We start from the raw sequence: 14088 nt of genomic DNA, 5'->3' as shown, positions 1-14088 counted from the left end.
TAGTCTTTTTTTTCTCCTCCAAAGAGTTTCTATCTATCAATTTTGGAAAAAAATTACAGCCATAAAATTTTCAACTGTTCATCTCCAATACCCACAAACATACCCACTCACCCACCAACCAACCAACCAATCAATCAACTAAGTCTTGCTATGTCCACGACCAGCTCTCCTTTTCTCAGCAACTCTCTTCATGGCTCACATATCCTGCTAAGAGTAAGGCCCACAGAGGGCAGAGTACATGGTGTAAGGCTGTTCAATCACTCCAGCCCAAACGAATTTCCACAGGCACTAGGAGAAAAGCCTGTTTCCAGGCTTTTAGCCAAGATGCTAACAGGTAGAACAGATGAAGCAATGTGGAGATACCACTGTTGCCTTTCAGTGCCTGTGACCAGCACTTCCTGCATCCCCTAAGACTCCCTGTCAGTGGCTGAGAATGGAGCTGGAATCCCTTTCTGTAAATCAGACCACACAGTTTCCTCTCCTGGCAAGGCACTGGGCACAGGGTGCATTCTGTAGGAAAAGTGCCCCTAGGTCGTTTAACAGCCATTAGTTTCTTTATCCATTAGGACGGATAGATTTTATTTCATAAAGAATATGAAGTTAGATGTTTTTTGACTCTCACAAATCATCAGGTGGAAGGTCAGCCGCACCATCTCATTTAAGTTAGGCCTGGAGTCCGAGATGCTGAATAAACAGGACCGGAGCATTCTTTTGCAGCAGGTCTGCTCCTACTGCTTCCCCTGGCCACCTCTTTTTCTCACCTCAATTTGGAGGCTTGATCTAACAGCTAATCACAGTGAGGATGAGAATCCACACAACAATGAAAGCAGTAACAACCTACCTACACATAGAAAACCCCTCTTCTCACAGCTGATGAACTTCTCTGTGAAGAGCCATATTCTTATCAGCGACGGAGCCTCAGAAAGAATGAGTATTTATACTCCTTACTCTCCAAGGAGAGAGTATTTTTATTTACCATAAAAATCTAAAACATATTCTTCCATCTAGAATCCAAATTTCTGGTACAACAGCATAGCAGGGTTGCTTGCTGAGTCGTGAAGAGTCACATCCTTGCCCATGCAACTCTGAATGAGATGGGAAATCATGAAAGTTGCAGTGCCTGCTCTTCTCCACTCAGGATGGACAAGCAGGAAAGAAATAAAAGCTTCGTTGTCTTTCACATCAGAAACCATGAAGCCAAAGGCAATAATGACTTGTTCATAAAGGAAAACCACACTGAAGTCTGGATCCTGCAGGCATTCAGACAGGTTGATGCCTGGCCAGAAAAACTCATGACACATGGAGTTGATGGTTAGGATGTGGTTTGGCTGAACATGGCAGTAATTAAGTGGTGCATCGGGCTCGGGTGTCCAGTGTGGCTCATTTCTGTGCAGGTGGGCGTGGATCTGGGACAGCAGCTGAAGTTTAGGAGGCTTTATCTAATAGTCACATCTGATATAAGACTTCAAGATCCGAGAAGTATTAGGACTTATGACACTTTGATCCACAGTTATATCTTCAGACCCCACCAAACGATACAGAAACTTAGTGGTCTGGTGCCGAAATAGTTTCCTGGATAGCAAAGCAGTCTGGTAACAGTCAAGGATTCGGAAGTCCTGGCAGGTTGTTCTGTATCTGACCTGCCCAACTGGAAGCCTAGACATGCCTCCTTCTTTGGCTCCATAAATTCCATCAACTAACAGAAGAGCAGCATTAACAACTTGATCTAAGTTAAAAAGTGGCAGTCGTCTATCTCTTTTTGCTTGTCTGACATTTTCTGCTTCCGTCTCTGATATTCTGGTGTAATAGCAACAGCACTGGGACAAGCTTCTAGCCGCTTGAGAAGCAATTACTCCTCATAGACACTCACAGGCACATATTTGGGACCTTTAGGCTTTGTGTCCTGCTCCAGTTGAGGCTTCCTCTTGTCTTGTGGCCTTGTTAACAACTATGTTGGAATCTGTATTTTCGCTGATGTCCATCCTGTCGGGCTTTTCCTCCTCACTTTCTACTTCCTGTTTTATCTGTTCAGGGGCTCTGACCTTCTTCCTGCCCCGACCACTGTCCCAGAAGCTGCAGACCCAGCAGGGATGGAATGTACTCCATTCCTGGGTCAATGACTCATCACCTTTGATAGCATCATCATGAAACAAGGCTTGTGGGAGCATCACATTGGGAATGAGATTGGCTTCTGAAAGCAAGCTAGAAGTGGCTGAATGAGAGGCGAGGGTTCCAAGAGCAGAAAAATCCAAAGAGAAGGAGAAGGGCATCTGATCAGACGAGCTCAAGGATGAAAAGTCAATGACTTCTCCTTCAAGGACCATGTCTGGCCTGCAGCCTCGGCTAATAAATTTGACGGGTGTGGAAGAAATGCTTCTGCCAAGAAAGCCAGCTGCTTCCTTTTTTGGGCTCTTCAGATGTCCTTTGCTTCCTGAGTACTAGACCTTTTCTCTTTTAGTTCCATGGCTAATTCCACAGGATTCCAACTCACTCATTTCCTAAGTCCCTCTACAGCAATATTAGGATCTAAAGTTTATTTTGAAGTTTTTACTTTCAGAGTAGAGGAAGACAACTTTTCTCCTTCAGTCTTCATTGTAGGGGGCTTATTGTGAACAAGTTTCCACCATCCTGGTTCTCCAAATTCTTGAGCTCCTGAATGGACGTATATTGGGCTTCCCACACTAACACAGCCTGCTACTGTCCTCCACTAGATCGAAGTAGTTTTCCTATCTCCCAGTAGAAAATCCAATGTGTCTCAATAAAAGCACAGATATCTTCTTTCCATCTGAAGTACCCTTGACATCCACTTCCTTCCAGAGAAAAGTTGTACACTGGCAACATGACAATTTGCTGCCATGTCAGTTTCAGCCTTTCATGCTGCCCCTTACCATCTTCTGAACAATTGGAACAAGTGAACCTAAAGAAGCTATCACACTTTAGGTAACTGATCTTGTCCCTCAGCTGACTGGCTGGAATCCACTTCTGGCATTTGTCACAGAAGTAAGACAGCTGTTCCTCCATTCAGGGTATGTCTCCTTTATCACTGTTGAGGGAATCCCACTTTGGTCATGTGGTAAGTCCACTGAAGCCTGGTCCTCTGACTCTACAATCAGAATCATCTCCCATTCTCTTCACCTTCCTCCAGTCCTTCTGAGGTAGATGTTCTTATGGCTTCATCATCATGTCAACTTATCAAACCACGAAGGTCAATATTATTAATCCATCCCTTCTTACCAATCCAGAAAGGCTTCAGTAATAATCCAAGCTCTGGACACCAAGTTTAAAGGAGCTTCTACTAAAATCATACAAACAGAAACCCTTTAGTAGAACATCTACCCACAGATATGATGGGACTTTATGTAAAACCGTAACTTACTACATGGTCCACTGTTTTTTATTGGATAAAGTTTAAGAAAAAAAAAGATAATGACTGAAAAAAGATGTGAGATGTCACAAAGTTATTAAGCATCTGAACAAATCACACACACACTCAACACAATCTATTCCATGAATAATTCATATTCATTTTAAGTCATGGTTTTTGAGATCCTTTTGTCTCTTCTCTCTTTCAGCTTCAAGTTGCTCAGTCAAAATAATTTGTTCTCCCAAAAGATGGGTGTTTCTTTTTTCCAATTTTGTCTCTCAATATCTCTGATCACTCCTTCACAGTCTCTGCTGATTCTGCCGCTGCCTTAGATGTACTTCAGCCTTGGTGGTTGCAGTTATCAGGGCCGAGAGTCCCAGCACAGCCTTAGCACTCCACAACATACACACCAAGCTATAATATTCTTAATTGCTTCCTATGCATCTAAAAGTTGGACAAGGAATAAGGAAGACTGAAGACAGATTGATGCTTTGTTAGTCAAGAGTATTAAATGCATTATGGACTTCCAAAAGAACAAATAAATTTTTCTTAGAGGAAGAGCAATTGGAGTGTGCCTTAGTGATAAGAAGAGTGAAACTTCACTCACATATTTTGAGTGTGTTGTTGTCATTGGAAAAAACATGTCATGCTGGGAAAAGTAGAGGGGGTCAGTGAAAGAGAAGACCCTTCACAAGATAGATTGACACGATAACTGCAATAGTAGCATGGCAGAGCTCTTTTTTTCCCAATCTCTTTTTCATAGTGAGTCATACAAGTAATTATTTAGTCAACAGCACCTAACAGTAACACCACCAAAGTCTAAAGCAAGTTTCAGAGTGCGTTTGGTCTGAAAGTTAAAAGACTAGGCAGGCTGTTTCTGCCTTTCTTCTTTTCATCCTTTGGAAAACATTCAACATGCATAATGGCCACAATGAACTTGAACATACTAAAGATTACGAAGGTAGTACAGGACAAAGTAGGTTTCTTTCTGCTGTACCTGAGGTTGCCATAATTCAAAGCCAATTCTACAGCTAGTTAAAGACACCTATTGACAGACCCGAAGATTGGTGGTGGTGTTGTTAGATACTGTCGAGTACAACCCAGAACCACCCCATGAACAACAGATCTGAACCCAACCCTATCCTGTGCCATCCTCACAATTCCCGACACACTAGAACCCACTACTGCAGTCACTGTGTTAATCCACCTACTTAAGGGTCTTCCTCTCTTTGACTTTCCAAGTGTTAAGCTCCTCTCCGAGGAATAGCCTTTTCATGGCAACATGCCCAAACTGTGTAAGATGAAGTTTTATCATCCTTGCCTCCAAAGAACACTTTGGCTATACTTTCTCCAAGACATATTTTGGCAGTCTCCAACATCACAGCTCAAAGTCATCAATTCTTCTGCTGTCATCCTTATTTATTGCAAATGGCTTGCTGGTTAAAAAAAAAAAAAAGTCCGTTCTGGGACTTAACTGACTTGAAGATGAAGGAGACCTTATGACAAGGAATGTCAATGGCCACCAGAAGCTGAGAGCAGCCCTTAGCTGACTACCAGAAAAGGAAACAATCTGTGTCCTTCAACCAAAAGACACAAAAATCTAAATGAGCTTAGAGTCAGATACTTCTCTGTATTTAAGCCCCCTCACCTGAAATCTTGCTTTTTGGGCTTAACGAACATAAAAGTAAAGCATACAGCTGAGTCTATTTAGATATTTAATTTACAGAGTTACTAGATAATAAATTGATGTTGTTTAAAACCTTTACATTTATGGTAATTAATTACATGAAAGTTAAAGAACAAAGAGTCAAAATTCAGAACAGTTTAGAGATTTTTTTTTCCCTTCAGTTTAGAGATTTTAAGAGGAAAATTGTAATCTAGAATAAAAGGCTTTGACATTCTTAGGGAAAGCATTTCCCCTTATAAATCGGCTTCCCAGGTAAATAATTAAACAAATGTGAAAATATGTTAAAATAATAAGTTATTAAAGAAATCACTACTGTATATTTCATTATTAATCCTTTCTAGGAGAGGCGGAGCACCTGAAAAATTTGGTTTACTAGAGCTGAAAAACAAAATTAAGTAATCATGTTGTTCAAGGAACCAGGTTCTACTCTCATAAGAGAGTCAAAGAAAGTTCCAAGGATGACACCTGTACCAATGTACATATCTAGAACAAAGGAGAGATTGTCCAAAATGATGGGCATTGTAAGAATACCTGGTAGGTCTGAGTGTGTTAAAGAAGATTCAGAAAATTTGCTGAGAGTTTTGGTTCTTATTTTGGACATCCCTGGGAGCTCTGGTAGATGACTGGGTAGGGTCATCTGAGCTGTACTGCTCTCTTGAGATAGACAGTTTGAACCCTTCACCTGTTCCCCAATAGAAAGATAGACAGTCTCCTCTTATGCAACTTACAGTCTCTGAGAACCTGCTGGCGGGTTAGCTCCAATGAATCTGTTCCAACTCAACAGCAATGAATTGAGTTCTTGAGTTTTAGTTTCATGTTCACAGCTAAAAACATCCATAGATTCTATAACTAAGGAAGCAGCTAACAATGAACATTAGGAACAATTCACAAGTCCTGGCCCAGTAAGTTTTACTTGATATTTTCCCCTCTTAATGAAACACCACCAATTTCATTAACATAATTTCCATACTTAAGTGGTCTATTTGTAGTTTCTATAGTCCAGTTCATTGGTCTATTTGTTGATTCTTACGTTATCCCATACTGCTTTGTTTACCCAAAATTTATAGTATATTTTAGTTTTAGTTATCTGGCAGTACAACTTTTCCTTCATTGTTCTCTTGCAAAGTCAAAGTTAAGCTTTTAGAAAGAAGAAAAGAAACTTAAATACTTTGAACTCTAATCAGTTAGGGAAATAATGGGAGGAATTTGCTTCTTTATAATTTTATCATGTTCTCATCTAACAATATGGTTAGCTATATATTCAGACCTTCTTTGTTTCCATTAGCTACCATGTAAGAAACTGGTTGATGTTCAGTCATTAAAGTCTGTTTCTTTTTTGCTTTAGTATTTTTCCATTCCACTAGTTTATTCACTACTATTTTGGTTTTTTCCCCAAGATTGCTTCTAGTACAGTCTAAACTGTGTCTGAAATTAGGTATTTTCACAGTAGATATAACACAAACTTCACAAAACAAGATGAATGACATCATAATGATTTGATAATGTGGAAAGTTACTTTGTATCTTTTCTGTTCTTGTTTTTAATTAGTCATTAACTGGAAACATGCAAGCTGAGTCTCTCAATGACTAATCATGCTTCTGAACCTTGCTTAAATAAATAACTCATTTTAAGAAAACTCAAAATATTTGCTGAGTCACACATGACTCACAGAGCAGATCCCATTAAATAAGAAATGACTTGCAAAGAAATATTTCTAATATAAGAAAAAAAGTTAACTGTGTAAAAGAGAAAATAATAACTGTAGATCCTAAAAATTCTCTTTAAAATGAAGCAGAATTCCATAGGAAAATCCAGATTAAGAGTCGACAATTAAGGTTGCATAGTGGAATGTACTTGGGGCAGTGGGAGGGATACGGGGGGGGATTGTGTACCAGGAAGGGAGTTTTTCTTTTACTTTTCAAAGAGAGGAGGGAACTGGCGGGGGTGGGGGGACTGGGAGGGAGAGAAGTGCAGCAATGAATGAACGGAAATCCAAAATCTCTGTAAATTGTCATTAAAATTATTAAAATAATTTTTTTTAAAAAGGATAAAATCATAAACAGAATTTCAACTTCTCAATGGAACTATTGCTTTCAGATACTTTAAACCTTAAATTAAATCTATTCCCTGATGTATTTTTTGGGTAAAAAATATTTTAGCTTAGTTAATAAAGTATATCTGCTCAGAGTTTTCTTTAAATGTTGTTTTGAAGATTATCTATATGATATTAAATTTACAAGAGCAATTGAAAAGTTTAGAAAATAACTAGGGGTCTAAAGGTTAACTGTGGTGGATAAATTTAGAAAATAGTACTGAAAGTGATTGCATAACTTAAATGGATTCAATGTCACTGAATTGTACATGTAAACATTGCTGATGTACTGTTTATTTTGCTATATACATTGTCATACCACAAAGAGAAAAAATTTTAGAAAACAAACCAACAAAATCCAAAAAATTTTTTTAATAGAAGAAAGTATAAATTAGTTTTTTCTCAATTGGCATGGACATACAGTCTCTATGAACAACATCCACAGCATAAAACCAATTCCTGTGAGATCAGACATACCCCCACAAGCCCCACACTTCTATCAATTCTAATACTAACCATTCCTCCTAGGGATCTCATTGCTCTTCAACTGAATCTACTAATCCATTTCTATGTCCAATCAGGACTCACAGACCATATCAATATTATAGGATTTACTAGAAAAGTTTAAAAGCTACATTTAAGGGCAGACATAGTGAGAATACAATTTTTAGTTAGTACAGCTTCTCAGGTATCCTCAAAGGCCTTTAGAGTTTCAGTTTTGCGACTATAAGATGCTACAAAGCTCTCTTGGTCTTGCCTATTATGGCTTCTCCCCTCAAACCTCCACTTAGCCTTGAAGAAGGTCCTTGGCTCTGGCTCTATGAGGCAGCAGTAGTTTTAGTCTTCATTCATTGGTTTCCGTTTCTTTATGGTACTACAGAATTTATTTTCCATATGACTTTCCTAACCATTGTTTGATTTGCCATGTAGATGGACAGGAATATGCAAACGGAACATGTTAGCCTATCCACAAGAAAAAATGGCTGTCTATCAATCATAAGGGGATTGGCTACCTATGGTAATAAATTGAGCAATCCAACAACAGGAGAATTAGATTTTTCTCAACAGTGAAGAAGAAGTAGGAGGAGGAGGAGAATGTAACATGTCCTCAAGGCCCAGAAATTCTTGCTCCAGCTACATCTAAGGCGCAGGAACTATAGCTAAAAAAGAAATGTAATATGAGATGGGACCTTGGGACAGCAACACCATTGGAACTGGAGTTAAGAGCATTTGCTCACGTTTGGTAGACAATTAGGAGTGGGGAGCCATAATTCCCAGAACTGAGAACTTTATAACACTGACCTAAAGCCTCAAGATTCAAGGCTGAGTTGTCTGAAAACCTATTTTAGAAGCCTTTCTGATTGGATGCTGCTACTTATCTTAGTTGGGATTATAACCTTTTGACTTCCTCAATATGGTTCTGTCTGGTCTGTAAGCTATCACATCAGATTTTGGACTCAGTAAAGAAGTAAGAAGAAAGATCTGGTGGCCTATTGGCAAGAAGCTGTGCTGCAATCCCAAAGGCATGCAGTTTGAAGCCAGCAGCTGCTCGATGAGAGAAGGAGGAGAAACCTTTCTCACAATTAACTGTCTATGAAAATCCACCAGAGGGTCAGCTATGGGTAAGTTTTGACTCCACAGTACACAATAACAATAACAGCAACAAAGGAATAAGATTGATATGAAGAGAAAGAGGTATAGGAACCTGGGGGACATGTCTGACCTCATGGGTTTTGTGGTTACTGTTGCTGTTGATAGGGACAGTTCCCCTTTGTAAAGTTGGTGAAGGTCAGACTTGGTTGTTCCCACGTGGCTTTTGTGTTTTTTTCCACAGGCACCAAACAACAACAATCCCTGCAGGTGCTAGTGGCCTTGATCTGTCTTATGCAGAAATGTCTATCCCTAAAGAAGATGCTGCACTGTGCTCTCTTCCCTGATAATGATATGATTCCTATTTTCTGCCATTGAATCTATTCCATTTAAGCCTGTTGAAAGGGCAAAACTGGTAATACCCTTATTAGTAATCTCTTTACCTTATTTACATGTTCCCATAAGACAGGGTTCAGATCTGTTGTTCATAGGGTTGTTACAGGTTTTACTCAACTTGATGGCACCTAACAACAGTAACCCAAAAGGTTCTGTTTATTTCATTCATACCACTATCATAGTCCTTTGTAGACATGTGGTGAAAATCAAAGACAAAAGCAAGGAAAGTCATTTTTAATAAATAATCTATTGCACCAAAGTAGTCTTGCTAAGGAGAGTAACTGTAGAAAAGAAAACATGAGTTATTAAAATGTAATTAAGAATTAATGATGCAGATTCTGTGAACTCTTAGCTTGTATGATATTCTAGTATATATTTTGAATATTAGTTACTGATTTAATAAATACTTTGGAACATATAATCTCTCCAACATAATACTAGATGCTACAGGAGAAAAGGGGGGGAAAAAGATGAACTAAATGAAGATCTGGGCTAGAGGAGCCTGCCATTTGGTAGAAAGAATGAGGCATGTATTAATTACACCAATCTAGGATACATGTACAAAAGTTAGAGAAACTTTGGACATGTTGCCAGGAGGGACGGGTCTTTGGAGAGGGACATCATGCTTGGGAGGGTGGAGGGACAACGCAGGAGGGGAAGACACTCTATGAGATGGATTGATTCAGTGACTGGGGTAATCGGGATGGGTGTGTCAGAGGCAGTGTGATTGGCACAGGATAGAGCAGGGTTTAGGGCTGTTGTGCATAGGGTCGCTATGAGTCGCAAACAACTCGACGGCACATGACAATAACAACAACAACAAAGGCATTCATGAAGAAAAGAAGTCAACATAAAGCTCTTTGGAGAAGTTAACATTGAAATATAGTATTGAATTAACAACTGAGATTTGTACTTATAAAAATGAGGTAGAGAAGAGAGGAAGGATGCAGAACTGGGAGCCCACTCTGCTTAAGACAAACAGGGAAAATAATGACTTGATGATGCATGAATGGAGGGAGGAAGGAGTTCAGATCTTGATTTTTGAAGATTTTATTTCTATCTCATAACAGGCTTTTGAATGTTGCTATTGATTTGAGGATTAAAGATGTGTGTTAGACAGATTCCTTGAGAGACCAACACTTCTAAAGTTAATTATAGAAGAATTAAAGCAGAAGCTTGAGATTAAGGGCCAAAATAGGAAACGTTTAAAGCTGAATAGATGAGAAGTTGTAGTCTTGCAGAATTCCAAGATGGTCTCAAGATATCTAGCACCGATTGTGCACACACCTTCTCCCAGTTATTCAAACACTAATTTTAGTATTGCCATAATTTTTTTAGTGCATAAAAAGCCTCAAGTCAATTAGCTTCAAGGAAGGAAAATCATGCCATAAACTCTGACTAATAACATGAAACTTAAATCTTCAGTCTAGAGGTTAAAAAAAAAGAATGGGGGGGGGGGATCCAAACAGATATTCAAAGAACAAGAAAGGTTTAACAAAGGAAGATGTTCTCAGTTATTGTTGTTGTTGTTGTTGTTCTTATGTGCCATGGAGTCACCTGCGACTCATAGAAACCCTATATACAACAGTCCTAAACTCTGCTCTGTCCGGTGTCAATCTCACTGTCTCCTACACACCTACAACCATTACCTCAGTCACTGAATCAATCTACCTCAAAGAGGGCCTTCCTCTCCTGTGCTGTCCCTCTATCCTCCCAAGCATGATGTCCTTCTCCAATGACTGGTCCCTCCTTGCAACATACCCAAAGTATGTCAGATGAAGCTTCAGCATCTGCCTCCAAGGAACAGCCTGGTTTAACCCTTTCAAGGATGAACCTGTTCATTTTCTTAGCAGTCCATGGTATATTCAATACTCTTCTCCAACACCGCAGTTCAAAGGCATAAGTTCTTCTATCCTCCTTACTCATTGCCCAACTCTCTGTTGCATAGCAAGTGATTACAAAGACCATGGCCTGTATCAGGTGCACCTTAGTCTCCAGAGTGACACCATTGTTCTTCAGTATTTTGGAGAGATCCCTAACAGCAGACTTTCCCATTGCAATACAACTTTTAATTTCCCAGCTGCTGGTGTCAAGAGTGTTGACTGTGGAGCCGAGCAAACTAAAGCTGTTAACAATCTCAATCTCTTCACCATCCATCCTGATGCTGCCAATTGGCCCAGTGGTGAGAATCTCTGTCTTCTTGTTATTGAGCCTCAATCTATATTGAAAGCTGCAGTCCTTGACCATCTGCAGCAAGTGCTTCAAGTCCTCCTCAGTTTCAGCAAGCAGGGTTGTGTCATCTGCATAACGCAGATTGTTGATGAATCTTCCACCAATCCTGATGCCACACTTCTCCTCATACAGCCCAGCCTTCCGGATAATCTGGTCTGCATATAGGTTAAAAAGGTATGGAGATAGGACACATCCCTGGCATACACCTTTCCCAATTTTGAACCATGCGATGTTTCCTTGCTCTGTTCTGAAGACTGCCTCCTCCTGGTCTAAGTATAGGTTTCATATTAGTGTGATCAAGTGTTCTGGGGTTCTCATTCTTCTCAGAGTCAGCCACAGTTTGTTGTAATCCACACAGCCAAACACCTTTGTCAGTGAAGCACAGATAGACATTCCTCTGGTACTCCCTGCTTTCAGCCAAGATGATCCAATATTAGCTACAATATTCCTAGTACCACGACCCCTTCTAAAGCCAGCCTGCACTTCTGGAAGTTTTCTGTTGATGTGCTGTTCCAGTCATTTTTTTATAATCTTGCTTGCATGTGATATAAATGATATTGTCTGATAATTTCCACACTCTTTTGGGTCACCTTTTTTTGGAATGGGAACAAATATAGATCTATTAGTCCGGAGATGAAAAGGTGAGGAAAAATGGGGTTGCTTTCATAGTTAAAAATGTCATTTCTAGATGTCTTGAAATACAATATTGTGAGTGACAGGATAATATACATATGCATACAAGGAAGTCCGGTGAATACCACTATCATTCAGACATATGTACCAGCAACCAGAGCAAAAGAAGAGGAAATAGAACATTTCTATCAACTTTTCAGTCTGAGATCGCTTGAACATGCAATCAAGACTCATTAATAATAATGGGTGACTGGAATGAAAAAGTTGGAAACAGAGAAGAAAGATCAGTAGTTGGAAAACATGGACTCGGTCATAGAAATGAAGCTGGAGATGATTGAATTTTGCACGATCGACGGGCTTATTCATTGCAAATACGTTTTATAAGAAACATGAACACAGACTATACACATGGATTTCACCTGAGGGTATGCATAGGAATCAGATCGATTACATCTGTGGAAAGAAGTGCTGGAGAAGCCCACTATCAGCTGTGAAAACTAGGCCAGGAGCTGATTGTGGAACAGACCACCAACCACTCATATGCAAGTTCAAGCTGAAGCTAAGGAAAATTAAATCAAATCCATGGGAATCAAAATATGACCTTGAGTCTATCCCACCTGTTCTCTGTTAGTGCTTTTAAAATGGAGGTAACTGGGTAAGGAACTTGGATGCTCTGTGGGTGTTGAGAGTGGTCCTACAACATGAAAGAACTGAACACTACCGAAAAGATTTGCTAGTGGATTCTTCCGCAGTCTTCAGACAATAACTCAGATCAGTCAACGCCTTGAGTTCAGTCTTATAATGGCTACAGAGAGAACTTAGTCACTGGGCAAGATTTCTACCTATAGAAATTGAGATTATAAATGTATATTGTGTTAAAATTATATATATATATATACACACACACACACACACACACACACTAATATGTGTCTTAGCAACAAAAAGAGTAACAGCAATGAAACAAAGTATTCGGTACTTACTTAGAGAAGATAGTATTTTAGAAACTCTTTGTCCAGGTCAGCTTCATGGGATAGAAACACATTTCAGATTTCAGATAATTGTTGCTACAAGAGAATTGCCCTAGGATTTAAATGTGAATTCCTTATTTATTTCCAAAAATATTACAATTATTTGTTCAGTAAATTGAGAAAGAATGACTTGAGGACCTAGGTAAATCAGTTCACTTATAGGGAATAGAAAAAGATTAATAAACCTTGACATTAGAAGAAGTAAATTTAGAGTTATTTTAACTATGTAATAGTCTGCCTCAAGGACTATAGTCTTAATTTTCTTCGTCTGCATTGAAAGATGTTCCTAATGATTTCACAGAGTTATTCCTAAAACTAGTTTTGCTAAAATATACAAAAGCAAGTTACAAGTTATAAAATATGTAACATATTTTAATTATGATTTTTCCTGGGTGTACTCATAGTTATTTGCAGATCAGGGTTGTCTTGGTGCGTTTAATCTGGCATGAAACATGGTTATGAAAATTTTAACAATTTTAGTTTATTTCTAGTTTTAATCAACATCATACTAAAAATAGTGCTATATGCACATTATAGAAATACAAAGTGAATCAGGCAGTAGACAGATTGGCAGGTTAAATAATTTGGTTTTTTGTGCTAATAAAGGAACTTGCCACTCAACCACTGATATCCAAATATATTTATAGAAAAAATGCCTCATAAATATTCTGTAATCTTAATCACATCAATTAGACTAGTTGTTGTTATGTGCCGTCGAGTCACTTGCGACTCATACTGATCCTATGTACAACATCCCTAAACTCTGCTCTGTCCTGTGCCAATCGCACTGTCTCCGATACACCCATTCCCATACCCCAGTCACTGAATCAATCCACCTCATAGAGGGCCTTCCTCTCCTGCGCGGTCCCTCCACCCTCCCAAGCATGATGTCCCTCTCCAAGGACCTGTCCCTCTTTGCAACATGTCCAAAGTATGTTAGACGGAACCTTAGAATCCTTGCCTCCAAGGAGCAGCCCGGTTTGACCCTTTCCAGGATGAATCTGTTTAGAATGGACTTTTAATTTGTATTTTTTTTTAATTTTTTTATTTATTTTTTTTTAAT

General features: G+C 39.1%; 1 pseudogene; it reads right to left on the bottom strand.

Annotated features, from left to right (window-relative positions):
* Positions 1–904: 904 nt before the first annotated feature.
* On the bottom strand, positions 905–3211 carry LOC102862269 (annotated as a pseudogene).
* Positions 3212–14088: the final 10877 nt, after the last annotated feature.

This window comes from Elephantulus edwardii, unplaced genomic scaffold, assembly GCF_000299155.1.
Source record: "Elephantulus edwardii isolate Elephantulus edwardi_28Jun2011 unplaced genomic scaffold, EleEdw1.0 scaffold00450, whole genome shotgun sequence".
Classification (NCBI taxonomy): domain Eukaryota; kingdom Metazoa; phylum Chordata; class Mammalia; order Macroscelidea; family Macroscelididae; genus Elephantulus; species Elephantulus edwardii.
This window is presented reverse-complemented; position numbering and strand designations above follow the sequence as displayed.